The sequence below is a fragment of the Acomys russatus genome, chromosome X (assembly GCF_903995435.1).
Source record: "Acomys russatus chromosome X, mAcoRus1.1, whole genome shotgun sequence".
Lineage (NCBI taxonomy): Eukaryota > Metazoa > Chordata > Mammalia > Rodentia > Muridae > Acomys > Acomys russatus.
Genome location: NC_067169.1, coordinates 68,038,673 through 68,062,172, shown reverse-complemented (window position 1 = coordinate 68,062,172; position 23,500 = coordinate 68,038,673). Strand labels below are relative to the sequence as shown.

At 36.5% G+C, this 23,500-nt stretch overlaps 1 protein-coding gene and 1 pseudogene across 2 annotated transcripts in view; one reads left to right on the top strand and one right to left on the bottom strand.

Moving 5' to 3' along the window:
* The window catches only part of Pcdh11x (protocadherin 11 X-linked), a 598,814-nt gene that overhangs the window by 450,803 nt on the left and 124,511 nt on the right, over positions 1–23,500 (bottom strand). The window lies entirely within an intron of this gene.
* On the top strand, positions 1,670–2,008 carry LOC127184902 (eukaryotic translation initiation factor 1-like; annotated as a pseudogene).

Genomic DNA, 23,500 nt, shown 5'->3' with positions numbered 1-23,500 from the left:
GTCATCAGGGAAATGCAAATCAAAACAACTCTGAGATTCCATCTTACACCCATCAGAATGGCTAAGACCAAAAATTCAAGCGACACCACATGCTGGCGAGGATGTGGGGAGAGAGGAACACTCCTTCATTGCTGGTGGGAATGTAAACTAGTACAGCCACTTTGGAAATCTATCTGGTGCTATCTCAGAAAAATGGGAATAGGGCTTCCTCAAGACCCAGCTATTCCACTCCTTGGAATATACCCAGAAGATGGTCCAGCACACAACAAGAAACTTTGCTCAACCATGTTCATAGCAGCCTTATTCATAATAGCCAGAACATGGAAACAGCCTAAGTGTCCCTCAGTAGAAGAGTGGATAAAGAAACTGTGGTACATATACACTATGGAATACTACGCAGCTATTAAAAACAAGGAATTCCCGAAATTTGTGGATAAATGGATTGAGCTAGAAATGATCATAATGAGTGAGTTCACCCAGAAGCAGAAAGAATCAAATGATATATACTCACTTATATCTGCATACTAGCCCAAGGGGCATGTCCCACAAAAGCCTTCACTTACCAGGAAACTGGGCCAGAGGGGAAGGCATCCTATTGGGACTCTAAATGAGAGACGCATGGGAGAACAGCAAAATAAAAGGATACAGAGGGTCCTAGAAATCTACAAGTAGAACAATATGATAGGCAGATTTGGGCCCAGGGGTCCCGCTCAAACTAAGGCACCAGCCAAGGATAATACAGGAGGTAAACTTTAAACCCCTTCCCAGATCTAGCCAATGGTCAGAATATTCTCCACAGTTGAGTGGAGAGTGTGATACGACTTTCTCACGTACTCTGGTGCCTCACATTTGACCATGTCCCCTGGAGGGGGAGACCTGGTGGCACTCAGAGGAAGGACAGCAAGTAGCCAAGAAGAGACTTGATACCCTATGAGAATATATAGGGGGACGTAATCCCCCTCAGGAACAGTCATAGGGGAGGGGAATAATGGGAAAATGGGTGGGGGAGGAATGGGAGGATACAAGGGATGGGATAAACATTGAGATGTAACAAGAATAAATTAATAAAAGAAAATGTTAAAAAAAAGAATTACTTTGCATAGAATTTTAAAGACGTCATATTTACTTATTTTTTTAATTTTTTTATTAATTTATTCTTGTTACTTCTCAATGTTTATCCCATCCCATGTATCCTCCCATTCTTTCCTCCCCCCATTTTCCCATTATTCCCCTCCCCTATGACTGTTCCTGAAGGGGATTACCTCCCCCTGTATAGGGTATCAAGTCTCTTCTTGGCAACCTGCTGTCTTTCCTCTGAGTGCATTATATTTAAAATGCTTGAGTACTTAGGGATTTGTGTTAAGTTTTGTGGAATTTTCATTTCAACCTTTGTTGAAAAGTATGGAAACAGAATTTGATTTTTAAAATATTCTCATTATATACTGGAAAATCACTCAACCATTAAACATCAAGACGAATAACCACAAAAAGGACAAAATATTCTCACTTTAAAATATAATTTATAGGCCCCAGTCAGTGAGCTGCCTCTGAGGACTCAGCTACCTCCCCCTTAAGCCCTCTTCCTTCCTTATGCTTCATCCCCCTTCATGCCTAATCCTGAAGCTGCCTTCTGCGGGCCATTTCCATTGAAGAAAAGGAATCATATCATATGTCTGCTATCCAGAACCTCCACTCTTTAGAACCATTTGCTGATGCAAGTAAAGGGTGATGACCTAATTCCTGCTGGCACTGCGGAGTATATCCATATAAGAATTCAACAGAGAAATAAACAGCAGGAAGACCCTTACTACTGATCGCTAATGATTATGATAAAAAGAAACCAATAATGGCATTTAAAAAGAAATTTGCCTGCAATAGTACTGTAATTGAACATCCAGAATATGGAGAAGTAATTCAGCTACAGGATGACCACTGCATGAACATATGCCAGTTCCTGATAGAGACTGCACTGGCTAAGGACGATCAGCTGAAGGTTCATGGTTTTTAAGTGCTTGTGGCTCCGAAGCTTAAATGAGGACTTCCTTACAATGAGTAGAATTTCCCTTCTTTCCCTTGTCACAAGTTTAAAAACCTCACAGCTTGTATAATGTAACCATTTGGGGTCTGCTTTTAACTTAGACTAGTTTAACTCCTCCATGCAATAAACTGAAAAGAGCCATGCTGTCTAGTCTGGAAGTCCCTTATTTAAATAGGCCAAGAAGTAAGCCCTGTCAGTGTCCAACATGAAACAAAGCAATAAAAAAATGTTTCAGCTAAACCCAAAAGCTCCTCAGATGTCCCTCTAGAGAGCCCCTATCCTAGGAGAATTTCCCCACTTGAACAGCCCAAGTGAACCAGAGGATGGGTAACAGCACATCAGCTATATCTCTACAAGGAGTCGCCTACAATAAGAAAGAACCCCTGGTATCTAACCAGGTAGGCAGGATTCAGAAAGGGGAACATTTCCAGAGGTCATGAACATCTGCCGCACTGCCAGGGTCACCTCTAACCAGGGATGCTGAAACAGCTGAAGGGCTAGGCCAGCCTAATACCAGTTTAAACTAAAGACAAGGGAACATATACCAAACTGAAGCCGTCGGTCATGTGCCTAGATGCAGAAGTTTCAACTCAGTAACTGCAGCTGCCCAGAGCCATGTGAAGGAACAAACTGGTCTTCTACTTTTCTTTTCCCTTCCAGTTTAAATGTTATGGAATGTATTTAAACCTTTACTTGAGTAAAGCCTGTTTTCAGAAATAAATAAAAAATATATAATTTACATAACTTTAACTGTATATTGAATAAAAATTATGCTAGAATAACTATAAAATATTATTTAAATTACTTTTATAGTATTCAAAATATTTTATATGAGAATTGGATCTTCTTTCTTAATAAAGAATTGCAAATATAATGTGTATGACAATTTTTGTGCAGAATATGATCATTTAGAATGTGTAAGAATATTGAAGTTAATGTGTAAACTGAGAAATTTTGATGTTCATAATGAAACAGGAATTACTAGAGCAAAAATAAACGAAACAAAAATTATTCATGTTCTTCTTATCATGATTGCTTGCTTGGTATGCAGTAAGGAACAAAACAATTTTTATTATTTCCATGATTTCTTTAACCTTTGTTTTACACAATACCGTTTTTCCCTTTTAGTATACCTGAAATTTAGAATAGAATATATTTAATTTTTAAAATTCAAATACAAAAACATGTTCGTAATGAGTTACAGATGTACAGGCAAATACTGTGTACAATTGTAGCAAACATCAGTGATGTTTTAATAATTCAATTAGCTAAGAAGCTAAGAAAATTGAACAAAAATAATTATTTTGAAAAGAATTAAAATCATGACCATGTCAAATTGTACTAACTGGAATAAACTTAGATTTTATAATATAGAGTTTATTGAAATTTGTTAGCTATAAAAAAATAAACTTTATCAGCTGAATTTTCACATTGTTAATCTTATTTTTATCATTTTAATCTGTTAGTGAATTTGGGTGGAAGTGAGAAGTAGCTGTTTTTCTTCAAACCAAGCCACCAGAAGTAGCTCATGGGATACATATGTTTTTTTCTCAAATTGAACACTTATCTAAGGATGATATGTTACTGTCTCTTCATGGACAATTACATTTTACTTTGATTATTGTAACAATCTGACAACTCATAAGTAATAAAGTATATTAAATATACTCTTAAAGGTATAAAATGAAAAAAGTAAAAATAAAATTAGAGAATAGTTTATATGTAAGTATAATATGAATCCAGTATGTGCTGTATTAAATATTTTCCTTTACTTCATAATGCAATATTAAAGTTGATGAGAATCCATTCTATTAAAATCTAAAGAAATCTATACTATGTAAAGGAACAAAAGAAAGAAATATAGAAAATCCAGTTTTATAATTAAATGGACACATTCTGGAATTATCATACAAGCAAGCCACATAAATACTTACCTGCTTAGAAAACTATGTTTAACATTATGAGTTACATGTGGAATATTGTTATATAATTTTTTGAAAAACTAAGCTTGTAGCTAGTTTTTGTTCCAACATTGACCAGCCACAAAAAAAGAGAAGAAGAAATAAATAAATAAATAAAAGAGAGAAAGAATGAAAGACAGTAGAAGAGAAGAAATGTGCAGCCAATTATATCAAGGATAGTCTATATATGAATCCAGCCAAAGTCTCCTATAATCATATTGTTCTCACTTGACAACAACAGAATCTGTTCACCTAGAAGTTCTCTTATGTTTATTAACTTGAGAAAACTTTTATATTTTATATTTTTGAAGTATAATAAAATAATAAAACTTTTATTTAGTCCTTAACCCAGAGTAAGAGTGCTAAGACTATAAGAGACATTATTAGATTTCTGTTTTAAATTAGACATCTAATGCTATTGTTTTGAATCTACATATTTTAAACTATTAGAAGGAAACAAGGCTGCTACTCTTGTCCCTAAAACCCTAAACCACACAGCTTTGATGAGGATGAAAATTAAATAATAAAAGAAAATTTAGATGCTTGCCACTATCAATGGAAGCCTCTGCTAGTAACCATCAGCTCTAGCACCTCCTAGGAGCCATCAGCCCTACCTCCAGCTTATACCATCAGTGGAAGCTATTGGCAGTAACAATCAGTACCAGCCTGGAAGATTACCCTCTGAGAAAGTTTGCAGGGTCACCAGCCAGCCAGCCATAAGATTCATGTCTCAGCTCAGGTTTCCCCATTTGATGTTGAAGCTGGACTTTGATAAAACCAGATTCCTCCTTCTACACCACCCCAAACTGCAGAGGTCACCTGCCTAGGCCAAGTAGAAACAAAGGCGGCGGGACCCAGCAGAGACAGCTAAAGTGGGACTGCAGCTCGCTGGCCATCCGGGGCTAAACCTAACACCAATCACACCTAACTGAGCCTGCAAACAGCGGCAGTGAGAAATCAGCTTGAACTGCTTCCACAGATCCATCAGGAAACATGGGTCTTGCCTAGAGCTATAGCTGAACTTATTAGCCCTGCGGGAAGACCTGGTTCTGTGGGCTTCCACCAGAGCTCTGCAACCCTTTTGTTCCTACCCAGCCGCAAGGCACTGGTCCTACGCTCCCCGCTCCCCACTCCCTGCTTCCCAAACGAGAGAGCCCAGCTAGAGATCCTGGCCCGAGCAAGGCAGGCACTCTCACATTATCAGGAGACAAGACGTGGATGGGTCATGTTTGCACTGTCTAATTGCTGTCCTAGAGTGTGAAGGGACCATCATAGCCCAGCGGGAAGATCGGGTCTCGCGGGCGGCCACCAGAGCTCTGCAAAGCTAGTCTTACTAACCACCCACCCACAAGGCCCTGGACATGCGCTCCCTGCTCCCCGAACAAGAGAGCCCAGGTAGAGATCCTAGCCCGAGCAAGGCAGGCACTCTCATATTATCGGGAGACGAAACATGGATGGGCCGTGCTTGCAGTGTCTAATTGCTGTCCTAGAGTGTGAAGGGACCATCATAGCCCGGTGGGAAGATCTGGTCCCACGGGCAACCATCAGAGCTCTGCAAAGCTCTGGCTTACTAAACGCCCAGCTGCAAGGCCCTGGCCCTGCGCTCCCTGCTCCCCGAAGGAGAGAGCCCAGCTGGAGGTCCTGGCCCGAGAAAGGCAGGCACTCTCACTTTATCAGGAGACAAAAAGAGGGTCTTGCTTGCAGTGCCTAATTGCTGACCAAGAGCGACCTTGGTCCCTCCAGGCATATAGTAATAGGAGAGGTTGGGCACTGCTACAGGATATAGAGGCAGAGCTAAAAGACAGCTACAACCCCAGAAGATCTGATCCACGTGGGATCTTGGCTACAAAGCCACAAGAAGGACAGGCAGCTGGGATCAAACTACTCAGCCAGAACGTTTGTCTGCGGACCTTATTCTAGGTCCCAAGACAGCTGATCTGAATTACAGCAATAAAGTCCAAGCAGATATCTACTTTGCCTGGCTCAGCTTGGAGCCCAGGGGGCAGAGGAAAATCACCAGGAGTGAAACCGGATCACCAACCTGTTCCACAAAAATACGCCCGGATCCCCACAGGCAAGAGCACCTGACCTATAATCAGTCATCAATTAAACACTCTCAACCATCGAAGGTCACTACAAGATACCTTCCAACATCAGAGCCATCAAAATGACTAGAGGACAGCATAAGAATGCTACCAAAAACCAAAACAGTTTGGCATCTCCGGATCCCAACATTCCCAATGAAAATAACCTAGAGAACCTAACAGCAATGGATAGGCAAGAAAATGACCTCAAGTCCTTAGTAAAGAAGATGATAATGGAAGAAACAAATAAAATCTGTAAACAAATGCAGGAGGAGGCAAACAAGAGGGCTGAAGAGTTAAAAGAGTCATATATAGAGGCACTTGAAGAATTTCAAAAAAATATAAATAACCAGATTAAGGAAATCATTAAAACGGTACAGGACGTGAAGATAGAAATGGAAGCTATGATGCAGGAACACACAGAAGAAAAACGTGATCAAGAGTCTGCAAAGAAGAAAGCAAGCATCTCAGAGGTGGCCTTATCTAACAGATTGCAAGAAATGGAAGAACGAATATCGGGACTTGAAGATACAATCGCAGAACTGGAAACAACCATTCAGGGAAATGCTAAATCTGAAAACTTCCTAACACAGACCATTCAAAAACTAAAAGACCACATGAAAAGACGAAACTTGAGAATAATAGGGATACAGGAAAGAGCAGATAGCCAACTCCACAGCCCAGAACACATCTTTAATCAAATAATGGAGGAAATTTTTCCCAATTTGAAGAAAGAGATGCATACAAGCACACAAGAGGCTTACAGAACACCAAATAGAATAGACTTGAAAAGAAAATCTTCCCGCCACATAATAATAACAACACAAAATATACAGAACAAGGAAAAAATATTGAAAGTGGCAAGAGAAAAAGGCCGAGTAGCATATGAAGGCAAAACTATCAGAAGTACTCCTGACTTCTCAGCAGAGACCATGAAAGCCAGAAGGGCCTGCACAGAGGTTCTGCAAACCCTAAGAGAACACAGATACCAGGAAAGACTACTATATCCAGCAAAATTATCAATAACCATTGACAGAGAAGACAAGATATTCCATGACAAAAACAAATTCAAACAGTACCTAGCCACAAATCCGGCTTTACAGAAGTTACTAGAAGGAAAACTCCACGCCAACAATGGTCTTAATTCTCCAATAAAAAGACACAGACTAATGGAGTGGATGCATAAACATGACCCAACATTCTTCTGCATTCAAGAAACACACCTCAACCACAAGGACAGACATTGCCTCAGAGTGAAAGGTTGGGGAAAAATATTCCAAGCAAATGGTCACAAGAAACAGGCTTGGGTAGCCATTCTAATATCTAATAAAACAGAATTTCTACCAAAATTAATCAAAAGAGATGAGGATGGACACTTCGTACTCGTCAAAGGTAAGGTCAACCAAGAGGACATCACAAGTTGGAACATATATGCTCCGAATACAAGGGCACCCACATTTGTAAAAGACCTATTAACAAGGCGATACCAACACATTAATAGTGGGAGATTTCAACACCGCACTTTCACTCAAGGATAGGTCTTTGATTCAAAAACTAAGCCAGGAAATAACTTCATTAACCAATGTCATGAAGCAAATGGATCTAACAGATATCTACAGAACTTTCCACCCAAATGCTAAGGACTATACCTTTTTCTCAGCACCCCTTGGAACATTCTCTAAAATTGATCACATATTTGGTCATGAAGCAAACCTCAACAGATACAAGAAGATTAAAATAATACCTTGTACCTTACCAGATCACCATGGTCTAAGGCTGGACTTCAACAGCAACAGAAATAACAAAAAGCATTCTAACACGTGGAAATTAAACAACTTTCTACTTAATGACACATGGGTCACAGAACAAATAAAGGAAGAAATAAAAGACTTCCTGAAATTCAATGAAAATGATGGAACAACATACCCAAATTTGTGGGACACATTGAAAGCAGTGCTAAGAGGAAAATTCATAGCACTAAGCACCTTCAAAAAGAAAAAGGAATCATCCCACATAAACAACCTAACAACACAACTGGAAGCTCTGGAAAAAAAAGAAGCAGAAACACCCAGGCAGAGTAGACGCCTAGAAATAATCAAACTCAGGGCTGAAATCAATAAATTAGAAACAAAGAGAACAATCCAAAGAATCAAGAAAACCAAGAGCTGGTTCTTTGAGAAAATTAAAAAGATAGACAAACCGTTAGCCAATCTAACTAAAAGACAGAGAAACACTATCCAAATTAACAAAATCAGAAATTAAAAGAGAGACATAACAACAGACACCTAAGAAATACAAAGAATCATAAGAACCTACTTTAAAGGCATTTATGCCACAAAATTCGAAAATTCAAGGGAAGTGGACAAATTTCTCGACCGATTCCATTTGCCGAAATTGAACCAAGACCAGATAAACAAATTAAATAGCCCTATTTCGCCTATAGAAATAGAAGCAACCATTGACAGTCTCCCAACCAAAAAAAGCCCAGGGCCAGATGGTTTCAGTGCAGAATTCTACCAGACCTTCAAAGAGGAGCTAATACTGATACTATCAAGCTATTCCAAAAGATAGAAATGGACGGAATATTACCAAATTCCTTCTATGAGGCCACAGTCACATTGATACCTAAACCTCACAAAGAACCAACAAAAAAAGAGAATTTCAGACCAATTTCTCTTATGAACATTGATGCAAAAATACTCAACAAAATTCTCACAAAGCGAATACAACAGCATATCAAAGACATCATTCACCATGACCAGATAGGCTTCATTCCAGGCATGCGGGGATGGTTTAACATACGGAAATCCATCAATGTAATCCACCATATAAACAAACTGAAAGAGAAAAACCACATGATCATCTCTTTAGATGCAGAAAAAGCATTTGACAAAATCCAACACCCATTTATGTTCAAAGTTCTGGAGAGATGGGGAATAAAAGGCACTTATCTAAACATAATAAAGGCTATATACAGCAAACCAACAGCCAACATTAAATTAAATGGAGAGATACTCAAGAAAATCCCTGTAAAATTGGGAACCAGACAAGGCTGCCCTCTGTCCCCATATCTCTTCAATATAGTTATTGAAATTCTAGCCAGGGCAATAAGACACCAAAAGGAGATCAAGGGGATCCAAATGGGAAAGGAAGAAGTCAAATTATCCTTATTTGCAGATGATATGATAGTGTATATAAGTGACCCGAAAAATTCCACCAGAGAACTCCTACAGCTGCTAAACACCTTCAGCAAATTGGCAGGATACAAAATAAACTCAAAAAAGTCAGTAGCTTTCCTGTATACAAATGACAAACAGGCAGAGGAAGAAATTAGGAAAACTACTCCCTTCACAATAGCCACAAACAATATAAAATATCTAGGAGTAACTCTAACCAAGCAAATGAAGGACTTATTCGAAAAAAACTTCAAACCTCTGAAGAAAGAGATTGAAGATGACAGGAGAAGATGGAGGAATTTACCTTGTTCATGGATCGGGAGAATCAACATTGTAAAAATGGCCATCCTACCAAAAGCAATTTACAGATTCAACGCAATCCCTATCAAATACCTACAAAATATTTTGAAGATATTGAAAGATCAATTCTCAAATTCATATGGAGAAATAAAAACCCAGATAAGCAAAAACAATCCTATACAACAAAAGATCCTCCAGAGGAATCTCCATACCTGATCTCAAGCTGTACTACAGAGCAACAGTAATTACAACAGCATGGTACTGGCAAAGCAATAGACTGGTGGATCAATGGAATCGAATTGAAGACCCAGAGATGAATCCACACACATTTGCTCACTTGATTTTTGACAAAGAACCAAATCTATTCAATGGAAAAGGAATAGCATCTTCAACAAATGGTGCTGGTCTAACTGGATGTCTACATGTAGAAAAATGCAATTAGACCCTCTTTGTCATTTCATAGAAACATGGTTTCACTGTAATAGCATCTTCTTTCTCCTATAACCCTGAACTTCTCGTCCTTAAAAAGTCTATGGGAGACTAAAAGCCAAGATAGCAAACTGTTTTAGTATAAATCTTAAACTAAACTAAAAAAAAATGTTCTATCCACTTAACTTGCAGCTGCCCACCTGGAAAATTATAGTTTAAAACAGTGGTAGTAATAATAAATTTTGTTAATCTTTCAAATAAGTCAGAACTATTATCAATGAGGAAAAACTTGAAAGAAGAAAAAATTTGTTCTAATTTCTGACTGCAGGTTAAAAAGCAGTGCGTAATATATGCTCAAAATTACATTTCAGAGAGTACAACTGGTCTCCTCAAAACACATCACACCTTGCAACTAGTTTACAAGAACAAAGACATGGAAAGCTTGTTAATCCAAAAAAAATTAAACAAATTTCATCTTCATGGGCTGAGTATGCTCATCTGTGTAAATAAATTGTGGCTGATTTGCAAAATGTTAATAGTGTCTGCAAATGAACATTGGAATAAACTATTTGTTTATAAGAAAAGCCACAAGACTATTTTTTGCACTCTTGAATTTCCATTGTTAAATTCAGTACCTACCATATTTTGGGACATTATCAAATGTTTGATAAAAGGATAAATTAAATGATGAAAAACCTAGATTACTGCTGTTTGGGTGCACTTCAAATTAGCTTCCCATTAATACCAGTAGTGAAAAGGAATCTACAGTGGTCAAAACAAGTTTTCAATTTAACTAAAAAAAAGATGAATCTTTGCTTTACCTAATATTTGCTGTCCTATTTCATTCTAACCTTGGTATCACAATAAGAGCCTAAAAATAATGAATATTGGAAGCAACGTGGACTCCAGGTTTTTAAACTACTAGAAACCACTTATAAAAATGCCAAAAACAACTAAATAGCAAAACCAAATCCAGTTGCATAACTCAGAACAATACTCGCTAGATGACAAAGAATTGCAGTTACATCACCAAGAGGATCATTGCCATGCATTACTATGGTATATATGGGAAGAAACATAGGATGGCTCATGAAACTGCCAAAGTAAGAAGCATGATACATCAAGCACCTTCCAGCAGATTCCCCATATATTCAATTTGCTTATTCTCAGTTGTTGATTCAAGGTACTCAACATATATGTGCTCATATTATTACCTCTCTGGATCCATGGCTCACTCATTCCCTGACTCATTCTGGTTGTGGCCCTGGCCTTTCACATTGCAGATGGACTTACCTCTTAGTCTTTACTCTCGACCATGATCTGAAAAAAGTTTGTCTCTCTAAAGGCAGCTGTTTCAGGGGTTACAAACTTCTGAGCACATCTGTGAGGTATTGTCCCAACTACATCTTTTGAAGGCAGCCCACATAAAAGGAAATGGAAGAAGGAAACAATATCTTTCACCTTCTGTCTCTCATTCCCACTAGCATGTATATCCATTATGTTACTGTGGCCAGAAATCAATCCAAATTTATCAGAGTGCTGAAGACCTGCTGTTCTCCATGAATTCTCCACAGCTCCTGCTCCAGATTTGGACATTCAAGACAATCAGGCTCATGGACTGAACTACTGGATTCTAGGACTTTCCATTATGTGACAGTCATTTTGCGATGACCTCAAAAATATCCTGTAAACCATTCTAATAAGTAAATAAATACAACCTTCTTTGTCTCCATAATGTTAAATGTGTGTGTATGTTTCCAATACTGACCATTTGGTATAGGATAACCAACTGATGTGCCCTTCCCTGGAGTAGACTATTTCTCCTGCTCTCTTCATTCCTTGGTTGCCTGTAGTTGTTGTGGAAGATTGATGACTCTTGTGCTTTACCTAGCCTATATTAGCATGTCTGTTGTTATTGTCCTTGCTCAGGTCATGTGGAGGCAGTCATGTTAATGAGATTTTCTGAGTATAGTATACCTTCTATAAAATTTCAAGAAGCCACAATAATCTCACATCAAACTCCTTGTTCTTCCAGTTTGACTCTGCAGAGATTAGAGGTGAGTTTGATGCTATATATTTTCCTTCTTGCAACAATATACTACCCAATGAAATGTATATCATTTTAACTTTAAAATGGAACATCTGCATAAGAAAGCCAATAGCTAATCATTTCATTTTGAAAGAAATTACTGAAAGATTAAACTGTCCTGGCTAATTGATTGCATATGTTGTCTAACAGGTAGGTAATTCTTTGTTAAATACCCTGTTATGTTTATCATGAAGACAAAGAAATTGAAAACAGTGTTATTTCTTTCAGAAAGTAACAATAGACTAACAAAGGTAAAACAAATTAAGATATTCTAATTTAAATTTATTATAAGTACATTCTATCATGCAGATCAAATAATTGAATAATATCCACTCAGTTTGGTCAATCAAATCTTGCTTAATTCTGATCACTTGAATATATAATCAACTACATACTTTTGTCTACTTAAGAAGTTTTGACTTTTTCTATTAAATTGTATGTGATATATTATAATTACAACCATATAGACAATATGGTTATCAAATATATTGCTACAGTTTATTGTTATTTGTATAAAAAGTAAATATTCAATAATATATTTAAGGAAAGAAAGATGATATTGTTATTGTATAACCAATGAATTTGCTCTTCCTTGGAGAGATTATTTCTTGCACTACACCATTTCTTAGTCACCTGTGGTTGTTTAAGCATGGTTAAGCCTCTTTTCCTCAACATACTTTGGAGATAGGGAGAATTATCCTGTCCAGTAACAGGCTCCCTAATTGGTCAATGAATACCAAGCGGTGAATCCTAAAAATTTACGCACACAAGCAACAAAATGAACTCCGTATGTTGTATTTATATATTTGAGCAGATATAACAATAATAAAGAAAAAAACTAACAATTTCATAGGGAGACAAGGGACATGGCTAGGGTTGGAGGGAGGAAAAGGGAAATGAGTTAAATATATTATTTTTATTAAATATATTTTATCTTGCATATATACATTTATATTATTATACATATACACAATAACCTACCTAGAGAAAGAAGAAAAATGATACAATCAGGAGTTACATAAATGTTACATTCATAGTGTTTTGGCTATTTGTATTTGGCTGCCTTGAAAAAAACATTCTCCTATCTTGGTGCATCTAAAATTCTGAATGTTAATATCTATCGTATCTCCTCATTATCAACATAAAACATCTATCTAGATCTAAAAACATCTGTAAAACTAAACTATCTTGTCTCAACCCCATCAGAGACTCGAGAAGGAATAAAATTAATTACCTTAGTATACAGGGATACCAGGTAAACAGCTTCCCATATAAGAAGATGGCAGAGACAGTTTGCTGCCTGAACAGTCACCCAAAATTCTCTATAACATTTGAGCATCATCTTCAGCTTTCTGGCTCAATATATCCGCCAGAAATATTTGTGAGTAAGGAACTATTGAGGACTTACTTGCTTACCCTGTCTTGGCATTGTTTGGCCACTGAATATGCCTGCATCTAAGTTTTCAGATTATTAGGCTGAATTCTGCCTGTGATAAAAAAGACGACATTTTGCCCAGTGGATGTTTGCCACATTTGAAACCATCTCCATAAGGAAGTTCTTTGTTGCTCATTATCCTCTTTGAAGTAAGCTGGCTGTTACCAGGAGTTAACCTGTTTCATTGTCAATGAATCTTTAAAATAGTGAAAACATCATTAAATGCCATATTCTGTATGTCTCTGAGGTTTTTGAAGACCTTATTTAACTATTTTACCTTATCTTTCTATATAATCATATCTATCTATTAAATATAGAATATATATTATTGTGACAAAAATAGACTAGTAACTGATATGACTATGATTTGATTAACTAACAATTAACTTGTAAAACTTACTTATCCTAACATCCTGCAATAGCATTTTCAAAGTATTGGAAGTAAACCTTGTATTATAATTGAGTTGCATTTGTACAATAAGGCATACTTTAGTGGAAATATTCTATATATTGTATGTGAAAAATAATATTCAATTTTAATTCTATACTAATGTATCTAAAAATGAAACTTAGTTTGCATGTATAATTCTATTTCAGTGAAGTAAAAGTAACCTTGTAAGTAACAATTAATGCATTAAATTGAGGAGTTGATTCACTAATCTACTTTTTGTTTTATCATCCCTATATATTTCTATTTCCATCTCTTTCTTTGCAGCCCCTATCTCCAAACCTAAGAATGAAAGATAAAGAAAAGGAGAGACATCCCTGTGTCCAACCTTGTTTTCTCTCTCAATAATACCAATAATAACTTCTAACCAACTCCCAATAAAAATAAACAATTATTGCCCAAGAAAGCAACCAAAAACCTATCCAGCCCCCCTTAAGGGAAATGGGGTGTTGTTCTCTTAAGGTTTCTTCAGGGTGATTTTGATCAAATAATACCTTTGTAGGGACCCAAATAAAATTGGGGGAAATTGTTAAGCAAGCTAGGAATAGCATTTGTGGCCCAGTTTCTAAATGTTGAGAAATTTCTGGCTTAACTAGAGTCTTATGTTAGACAGTCTGAAATGCTGGACCAATTGTGATTGGAAGCTTTCTTTGAAGCTGTACTGGGAGCTGTTTTATTCTCATCAGGAATAGCAAGTGAAGCACTTGGTGCTGGAACACAAAGGATGCAGGATGCTAGTATCCACCATGACGGTAGGAATTAATATACTCTAATTAAAATATATAACTTGAACATAAATTAAAATGAAGCAAAAAAATAGAAAGGTGAAAACATTTGAATTGGATACATCATGGTAAAGTAATATGAGCCTGCTCAATGGTGACTAGGCCTAATTTCACTACCAAAGCCTTCATATTCCTATGTCAAAGAACACTTTGCAGGTATGATTAAGAAAGAATTCTTCTTTGGTGTCTGGAGCGATTGCTCAGCAGCTAAGGTCATATTGCTCTTGAAGAGGAATAGTGTTCAATTTCTAGCATCCACTTAGTAGCTTACAACCATGTGTAATTCTAGTATTAGGGAGTCTAACATCTTCTTGTGGCCTAAAGCATACATACAGTGCACAAATGTTTATGGAGATAAACATGAGTTAGAGAGAGAGAGAGAGACAGACAGAGAGAGAGAGAGAGAGAGAGAGAGAGAGAGAGAGAGAGAAGGAGAGATACTAAATTCTTAGATATCGAAAATAGTCCAAGGTTATGTAAGAGAGCTCAATTCAATAAGCGTTTAAAAAGAAAAAAAAATAGGTGTAAAGACATGTGTAATAACGAACATGAAAGTAATGCAAAGTTTTGCTTTGAACATTAAGAAATAGGTCCTTGGGTAAGGAATGTAGCTTTTCCTTGCCTGGAAAAGGCAAGAAGAGAGATTTTCCTCCAGACGGTATAGAAAGATATATAACTGTATTGTCCTCATGATTTCAGTGCACTTAGATATTTGTGAGATTTCTAATTTAAAACTTTTACTTTAATAGAATTATATTATCTTTAGCCAATAAGTTTATAATAGCCTAGTATAAAAAGAGAAGAGCAATACATATATAAGATTTGCTGTGGCAATGACTTAGTGAAAACTGAGTTTTTAAAAGATTGAATTTTTAAAAAATTTGGCATATATGGGATTCAATTAATTTGAATCTATATTAAATTTATTTTCCTAAAGTATCTTGAATTTTTAGATATTTACTTTTTGGCAGGCATAATTTATGATTATACCCCCCCCCCAAAAAAATGCCACTTGGAAATGCCAGTATTTTTAGATGAGTTGGTCTATTTTTTTTTCTTATCTCATCACATACAATCTACTTTTAAGAAGAGGCTGAGGTTATCTGTGCTGAAATAAGCTTATTTGAGCTAATCACTGAAAGAAATAGATTCCTAAGGAATGAAGCCAGATATCAAAGTGGGAGAGGAGGCATCTGCTGTCCTCCGTGTGCTTCATAAAATTCTTCCATGAAAGAGTTATGCTTCTTCACCAGACATTTCAGGCTTAAAAAAGGATGCATTTTAAAAAGGGAGTTTTCCTGTACCAGCATTTAACTTAGCATTTAGCTTATTTTTATGCTGAATTAATTTAAATTTTCCAATAAAGTAGATTTCAGGCAAGAAGCATAGTTTTTTAGTTTTTTCCTTTCTGAAGTGCTAAGAATGTTAAGTTGAAAGAAAATATGTAAAATACGGACATATTTACAAAGTAAAATCCAGATGTAAGGTTAAAACAAATGTCATCGAGAAATGACCAGGTCTCTATTGCAGTGTGTCCATATTCTTTGAACAATGCAAATATTCAAGAGGAAAAACAGCTTTTTATGTGTGTTTCATATTGCACAAAAGTAATAAACTTAGACTTCTAATAATATGACAGAATATATAACCTGGCACAGAACTCATAGAACAGTTGGAGAAAATATAATAGCATTCCACAAAATGAAAGCAGTGTTCAGAGGAACAAAACAGACAAACCTGACTTCTAGGCTGCTCTAGTGATGACATTGATGGAAGAGGGATTTACAGGTTCTCAATTCCTTTGATTAGTTTGCAATGAAGTTGTTTGAGGTTTGGTCTTATTCATAGGAAGTGAGAATTTAGAAATTATATCCTTAGACAAAGTCAAGACCTTTTCAAAACTACAAATCAGAAAAGCAAAATTCCATGAAAATTTTGTTTGGATATGTAGCTCCAAGGACATACTTAAAGTGATCTTCCTGTTAAGTGGTTTGTAATGACAATTTATGTTGTTCAAAGGTATTGACAATATTCAAATTGAATTGAAAATAAAAACTGAATATCAAGCAGATGATCATTCTGTGTGGCCTTAAAGTAGTAAACTCAAAACTTTTTAGAAGAACAAGTTCAAGACAAATTACATTTATAAAAACAAATTACCTCTAAAGATCTGCTCAGAGTTTCAAATTCACAGTGGAAGACTTTACAACCAATCTACTAGAGCAAGAATAATCTATGTGGAAGCTAATCTACAAAGAAATCTGACTCTCCATTCCCAGTAACCATCACTTGCCAATTATCTCCTCTTCATCTTTGCACATACAGGTACCAAACACTAAGTAGAGTCATTGAGTATTTATACTTCATTTTTCTTTTGTTCTTTGAGACAAGGTCTCTCTGTGTTAGCCTTGGCTGTCCTGGACTCGCTTTGTAGACCAGGCTGGCCACAAACTCATAGCGATCCACCTGCCTCTGCCTCCTGAGTGCTGGGATTAAAGGCGTGCGCCACCACGCCCGGCTTATACTTCATTTTTATAAGCCAATAAAGTTAAGAGAAAAGTAGTTGAAAAAATAAGTGAGGAATTAGAGGCGAAGGCATATAGTGTGCATGTGACCAAAACATACTATAACCATGTATGAAATTCTCAAACAAACAAACCAGGCACAAGGCACAAGGTGGCATATCCCTATAATCCCAGTACTCAGGGAGAAAAGGTAGGCAAATTTCTGTGTGATTGAGGCCAGCCTAGTCTACAAAGCAACTGCAAGGCAGTCAAGGCTACACAGAGGAACCCTTCCTTGAAAAACCAAAAGAAAGAAAGAAAGCACATAACAATGTATGAAAAAGACAAAGAAGAAAAGGAAATAAATTTTTAATTGTAAAATAATACTCTTGAAATTAGGTGTAGAATAACAATTTCAAAAATGTATGTAATTTAAAAAATAGTAAAAGTTAAGTCACCCTAAAGATAATAACAATCAATTATCAAAACAAATGTACCCATTGTTACAGAAGGAAATGTTAAGAACTGGTAATGTTGATAAAACCACAGCTCTCAAGCAAACATAAATATGAACTAGTTTAAGCCAGAGCCAAAGATGTGTGGCCTGGAAACATAGTCAAGTTACCTTAAATATCATTTTACTACCTTGTAAGAGTTTCATGAAAATTTAATACCAAATGAAAAAAAAATCATGACCAATGACAGTTTTCAGGTACAATGCTGGGAAATATCAGGTACATTAATTCCAGCAAAATGTTTACTAGAGGATGCTGCTTCTATTTATGAAACTCATAGATGTTGTGGCTTTGTACATACATTCTAAATATATTTACCTAGTAGCCACAGTGATGAATGTTATCTCAAACAGATTTGGGCCATAAATATAATTTCAGAGGCTGAAATAGTTCATAATGGTTTCTCCCTGCCTCTTCAACAATCGAGCATTTCAATAACCATTAAAGTTCTAACTGGTCAATTAGATTTAAGAATATTTATTATCAGTACAATTTTTAATAGGAAATTTTAGTTAATAATACATAGAAAATATTGCTCAATTATGTTCATAGAAGCCTTATTTGTAATAGCCAGATTCTGGAAACAAACTAGATGTCCCTCATTAGAAGAATGGATAAAGAAATTGTGGTACATTTAAAATATGGTATACAACTCAGATATTAAAAACAAGGAAATCTTGATATTTGCATGCAAATGGGTGGATTTAGAAAGACTCAAAAAGACAAATATGGTGCCCCATATTTTATTAAGTCCCTTGGATGGAGAGGCCTGGTGGCACTCAGAGGAAGGATAGCAGGCTACCAAGAAGGGACTTGATACCCTATGAGCATATACAGGGGGAGGAGGTTCCCCCTCAGTCACAGTCATAGGGTAGAGGAGTAGGGGGAAAGTGGGAGGGAGGGAGGAATGGGAGGATACAAGGGATGGGATAAAAATTTAGATGTAATATGAATAAATTAATAAAAATATATGTAAAGACATGCATGGTATATACGCACTTATAAGCGGATATTAGCCCATCAAACATGTCCTCTGAGAGACTCCACCCAGCAGGGGAATAGAACAGGTGCTGGGAATCGCTATTGGACTCCAGGTAAGAGTGGTATGGAAGAATGGGGAGAATAAAGGACCCAAAGGGTCGAGGAGCTCCACAAGAAGACCATCAAGGCTAGCAAATCTGTACCTGGAGGGCCTGCACAAACTGATGTACTAACCAAGAATGCATGCAGTAAACTTAGACCCTCATTTCAGATCTAGTCAATGGACAGCACATTCTCCATAATTGTGGGGAGAGTAGAGACTGTCTCTGACATGTACTCTAGTGCCCCCTATTTGATCATTTCCCCTTGGTGGGGAGGCCTGGTGGAACTCAGAGGAAGGGGAAGCAGGCTATCTAAATGAGACGTGATAGGCTGTGATCATATGGTAGGGGAGGAGGTCCCCTTCTGTCACAGGTCTAGAGGAGGGACATAGGGTAAAATAGGAAAAGAGGGGAGAATGGGAATATAGAGGTGAGGGGATAACCACTGGGATATAATCTCAATAAATTGTTTAAAAATAAAATAATAGAAATTAATAAAAAGAAATATACAACACATAAAATTAAAGTCTGGCAGTCAACATGTTTTTCAATAATAATTTTAATGCCTATAAAATGATTAAATGTTTTAGTAAGATATTTTACCAGTAGTTACATCAGTTATATCACACAAATCACACATTATTGTAAAATATATTCAGAATTTAAAATAAAACTAGAATAAATCTAGATTTAAAGGTATCAGTGACTTCTAAAAGTCTAGATTTTTATGTAATAATTTAAAGTAAAGATAAGTCCATGTGAGGTGCAAAAATACTTTAAAATAACCTTAAATGCTAATACAAATTGATAAAACTGGCTATTTGCATGGTGAATAGTTTAATAAATAAATTATGAGTGACTGATTAAGTTTTATTATTGTGTCTAAGATAATCTGTACATTGTGTTAAATTGGGTTTTGCTAGTGTAGGAACTGGAAGGTAGGTTAGATACAGAAAAATAATTTACAATTTATGACTGCAGTTCATTTTTGTAAGGATGCATTCTCTACAACTTCAAGCAGAGAACTTAGCAGATATCCATTTATGCTTGTTTAGCCCATCTTTCATGACAGTGGACTTCAACAACACTTAAAACCAGAGATCATTTTCTCTTTTTTTTTTTTCTGCAGGAATTCTGTAGGTGGTAGCATCTCTGTGACAAGCTGAAAACCTAACTCAGTATAGGCCTTGGGATGATATGAGGGGGATTATAGCTGAGATTCATAGTGCAGGGGCCATGGAGACTGAAGAGGACACACTAACTAGACAAGATTCCTAGAGAAGGAAAGAGAATGCCAATCAACCCACAAAAACTTTGATTCAAAACATAGCCTCCTTGAAATTCTGTACAGGGATAAAGATAGAACAGACAGAGCAGAGATTGAGAAAATTTCTAAGCAATGCCTGGCCTAACCCAAGATATACTGAATGGAAGAGAATCAGCCCCTGACACTATTAATGATACTATGTTATGCCTGGAGACAAGAGGTTATCAAGATTTTCCTCCACCCAGAAAAACACCCAGCAGAAAGAGATGCTGAGCCTCACAGCAAAACATTGGGCAAAGCATAGTCTAGTGGAAAAGTGGGGAAAAGCATAAAAGGAAATAAAGGTGACAAGAGCTCCATAAGAAAACTAACAGAGCCAACTAACTAGGGCCCATAAATGCTTGTGGATTCTGAAGCACCAACCAAAGACCATTCATGGACTGGACCTAAGTCCTCTACATAGATGTGGCTGATGGGCTACTCAGGTTTCATATAGGTCTTCTAGTATGGGAAGCTGGTGGTATCTCTGACATGGTGTCTGTCGGATGCTTTGTTATCACTTCCCTCCTGAAGGGACTGCCGTGCGAGGCCCAGAGGAAGAGAGAAAGCTCAGTCCTGATGTAACTTGATGGCCTGGGAGGGGAAGGAGGTCAGAGAGTGGTACTGAGAGGAGAGAAGGGACAAGGCTGCTACTGGGATGTTAAGTGAATAAGTAAATTAATTAATTAAAAATATTAAAAACCCATAGCTCTGAATCCCTGTAAAATTCCTCAAATCCTAGCATAAATTTTACTGAATAGGTAAAGTCTGTTATGATAGCTATTCTTTTAAAAACAACACTTCTCATTTTTACCTTGTTCATTTTTTCAGTAGTTACTGTAAACGAGTGTAACCTGTCAGAAATAGTACTGTAGTGATAAGTATTAAAAATTTAGCATTTGATTTTACTATGTGGTAAGCTTTTGAAGGTAGGAAATAAATCCTGTTTAGTAGCATACACAGACTCCTGTACAGAGCTTCACAAACACCACTGGTATGTATGTATTGCACTAACAAATTAATAAATTTGAATTGGTATTCTTTGTTTACATTTAAAATGAAAAAATAGTAATTCAGTTTTATGATGTTAGCACATAAGCCAAAACACAAAATGCTCTAGAAGATTCTGTTTTTTAAATTGAATTATTAAAACTGTTCTAAGATATTTATCAAAAACATAATTATAGAACAAAAACATAAACATATTGATAAATAATTAAGATAGGAAACTTTTCTGAGTTGATAATTGGACAGTGCTTTATAAAATAGGCTGTATGGCTTTGGTGGAGAGCAATGGAGAGAACAGTGCAAGAATGAAATACTGTCATGATGTATCTAGGCTTCTAATTTTATTTTAAGAGAATAAATATACTGGTTCAGGTTAGAATTGTCAGCTTTTAAAATGCTAACATGTTTAATCCATTTCTTGCTTCCTTTCAGTTCCATTCTGTTCTAAACTTAGGGCAAACAGCCACAGCTGTCTTTACTTCTCAGAAATTAGAGACTAAGAATTTTCCTGCTAATTTTAAGATAGGGCAATTAAGGATAAGATATATACCATTTCGTTATCTTTTCAATGGCTCCACAGTTTCTGATGTAATCCTCAAGCTACTGATTATTGAGACATTTAGTTTGTTTTTGATGAGGCAGGATTTGGAAAATTGTATTAGTCCATTGCATTTAAAAAGGGACTACACAAAACACTAAACAAATAGACTGGTTGATCTATGGCTTTTTTTAAAACTAATTACCATTTGTTCATATCTTTATTGCCAGTGAAGCTAGGCATTTTCAGTGTTTTACATTTCTTAGAGGAATTTCAATCCAGCAATATGGCTGCTTTGTAAAGTGATCATCATATCCAAAGACCTTCTAGATATATGTGATCTTGCTGGAATGCAGACATGCTGTATTACGGTATGATCTGGCTGGCATACAGACACACCCCTAATACACACCTGTTTTCCAAAAAATGTAAGTAAATTTACTTTGTAGAATGAATAGCCATGTTTGAAAGTGATGTCTAATTGAGAGACAAAGTAACAAATAAGTGTGAGGTTTGACAAAATGATTCAGAGGTAGGATAAGCGCAACTATCTCGAGAACAAACAGACAAGATAGGAGACCTAAGGGAGCAGTGCAACAGAGAGAGGGGTGTGGCAGTTTTAGATATAGATGACAGAGAAACAAGTTAGACACAGGTGAAGACATAATGAGACAAAGAATGAAAAAGGCAGAAGATTAAAACATATCGCCAAAGTTAGTATGAGATTGAGCAGAGCAATTCAGTGAGAATCTGAGGGAAGCCAGAATGAATCAGTTATCTTGGAAGGGAGTTTGAGCAAGAACAACTGAGTTGAACCAGCCAACCAGAGTCCAGAAAGAGCTAGTAGGGGTGAGTTTATTCAGTAATAACTGTCAGAGATGACAATGGCATCTGACAAATAAAGGATATATTTAAAGTATTTTAGTCATTTATATGAACAATTATGATTCTTCTAGATCCCCCCATTTTGTAATCACTTTATAGAGAAACAGAGCTATTCCTTTCCGTAGTAAATGAAACTTCTTACACTTTAGCAAAAACCCTAACTTAAATGCCTTTTCTAATGTTCATTTCCTTCTTTTTAATATCTATCTCAAAACCTGTCCAAAATCTTACTTTGGCTTTCCTTGACACTTTCAGAATTCTCTTTCCATGTAAATATCTTCTACCTCCACACATCTGCTAGCAGACATTTGTTACTATGCCTTGATGCTTTTCATAACTATTCTTCTAAGCGATTTCCTTTTCTCTTATTCTTTTTTATCCTCCTCCTCTTGGTAGCTGTAGGTGTAAGGTTATTGTGTAGTTTAAATGCTGATTTCTGTCTCAATGTTGTGTAAACTCTGCTCTCCAATAGTTCCCCTGATATGTCAATAACAGATTAAATTCAATCTATGAGCAGGTGCGAGAATAGGGCTGGGCTTCCTGACAGAGAGGGGAGGAGGAATTTGGGAGGAACAAGGATATTCAGCCTATGGTAGAGATCCAAGGAAAATCCAGGAGGAAGGAGCAGGAGCAGAGGAAGACTACAGAGTGGAAATATTGCAGGAATGTTTGCTGCTAGTGGGACAAACTAGGATAGAGGGTTAAGACCAGGTTTAAACTGATGAGATTGTGTTTTGAAGCTTTGTGTTATAAAAGAGTCTCAATTACTTGTGTGATAGCTGGGTTAAGAAATAAGCTAAGAGAACAAGGACAATACATGCAGTGAACTTCGAAACCCTACCCAGATCTACCCAATGGACAGGACATTCTCCACAGTTGAGTGGAGAGTGGGGTCTGACTTCCACACAACTCTGGTG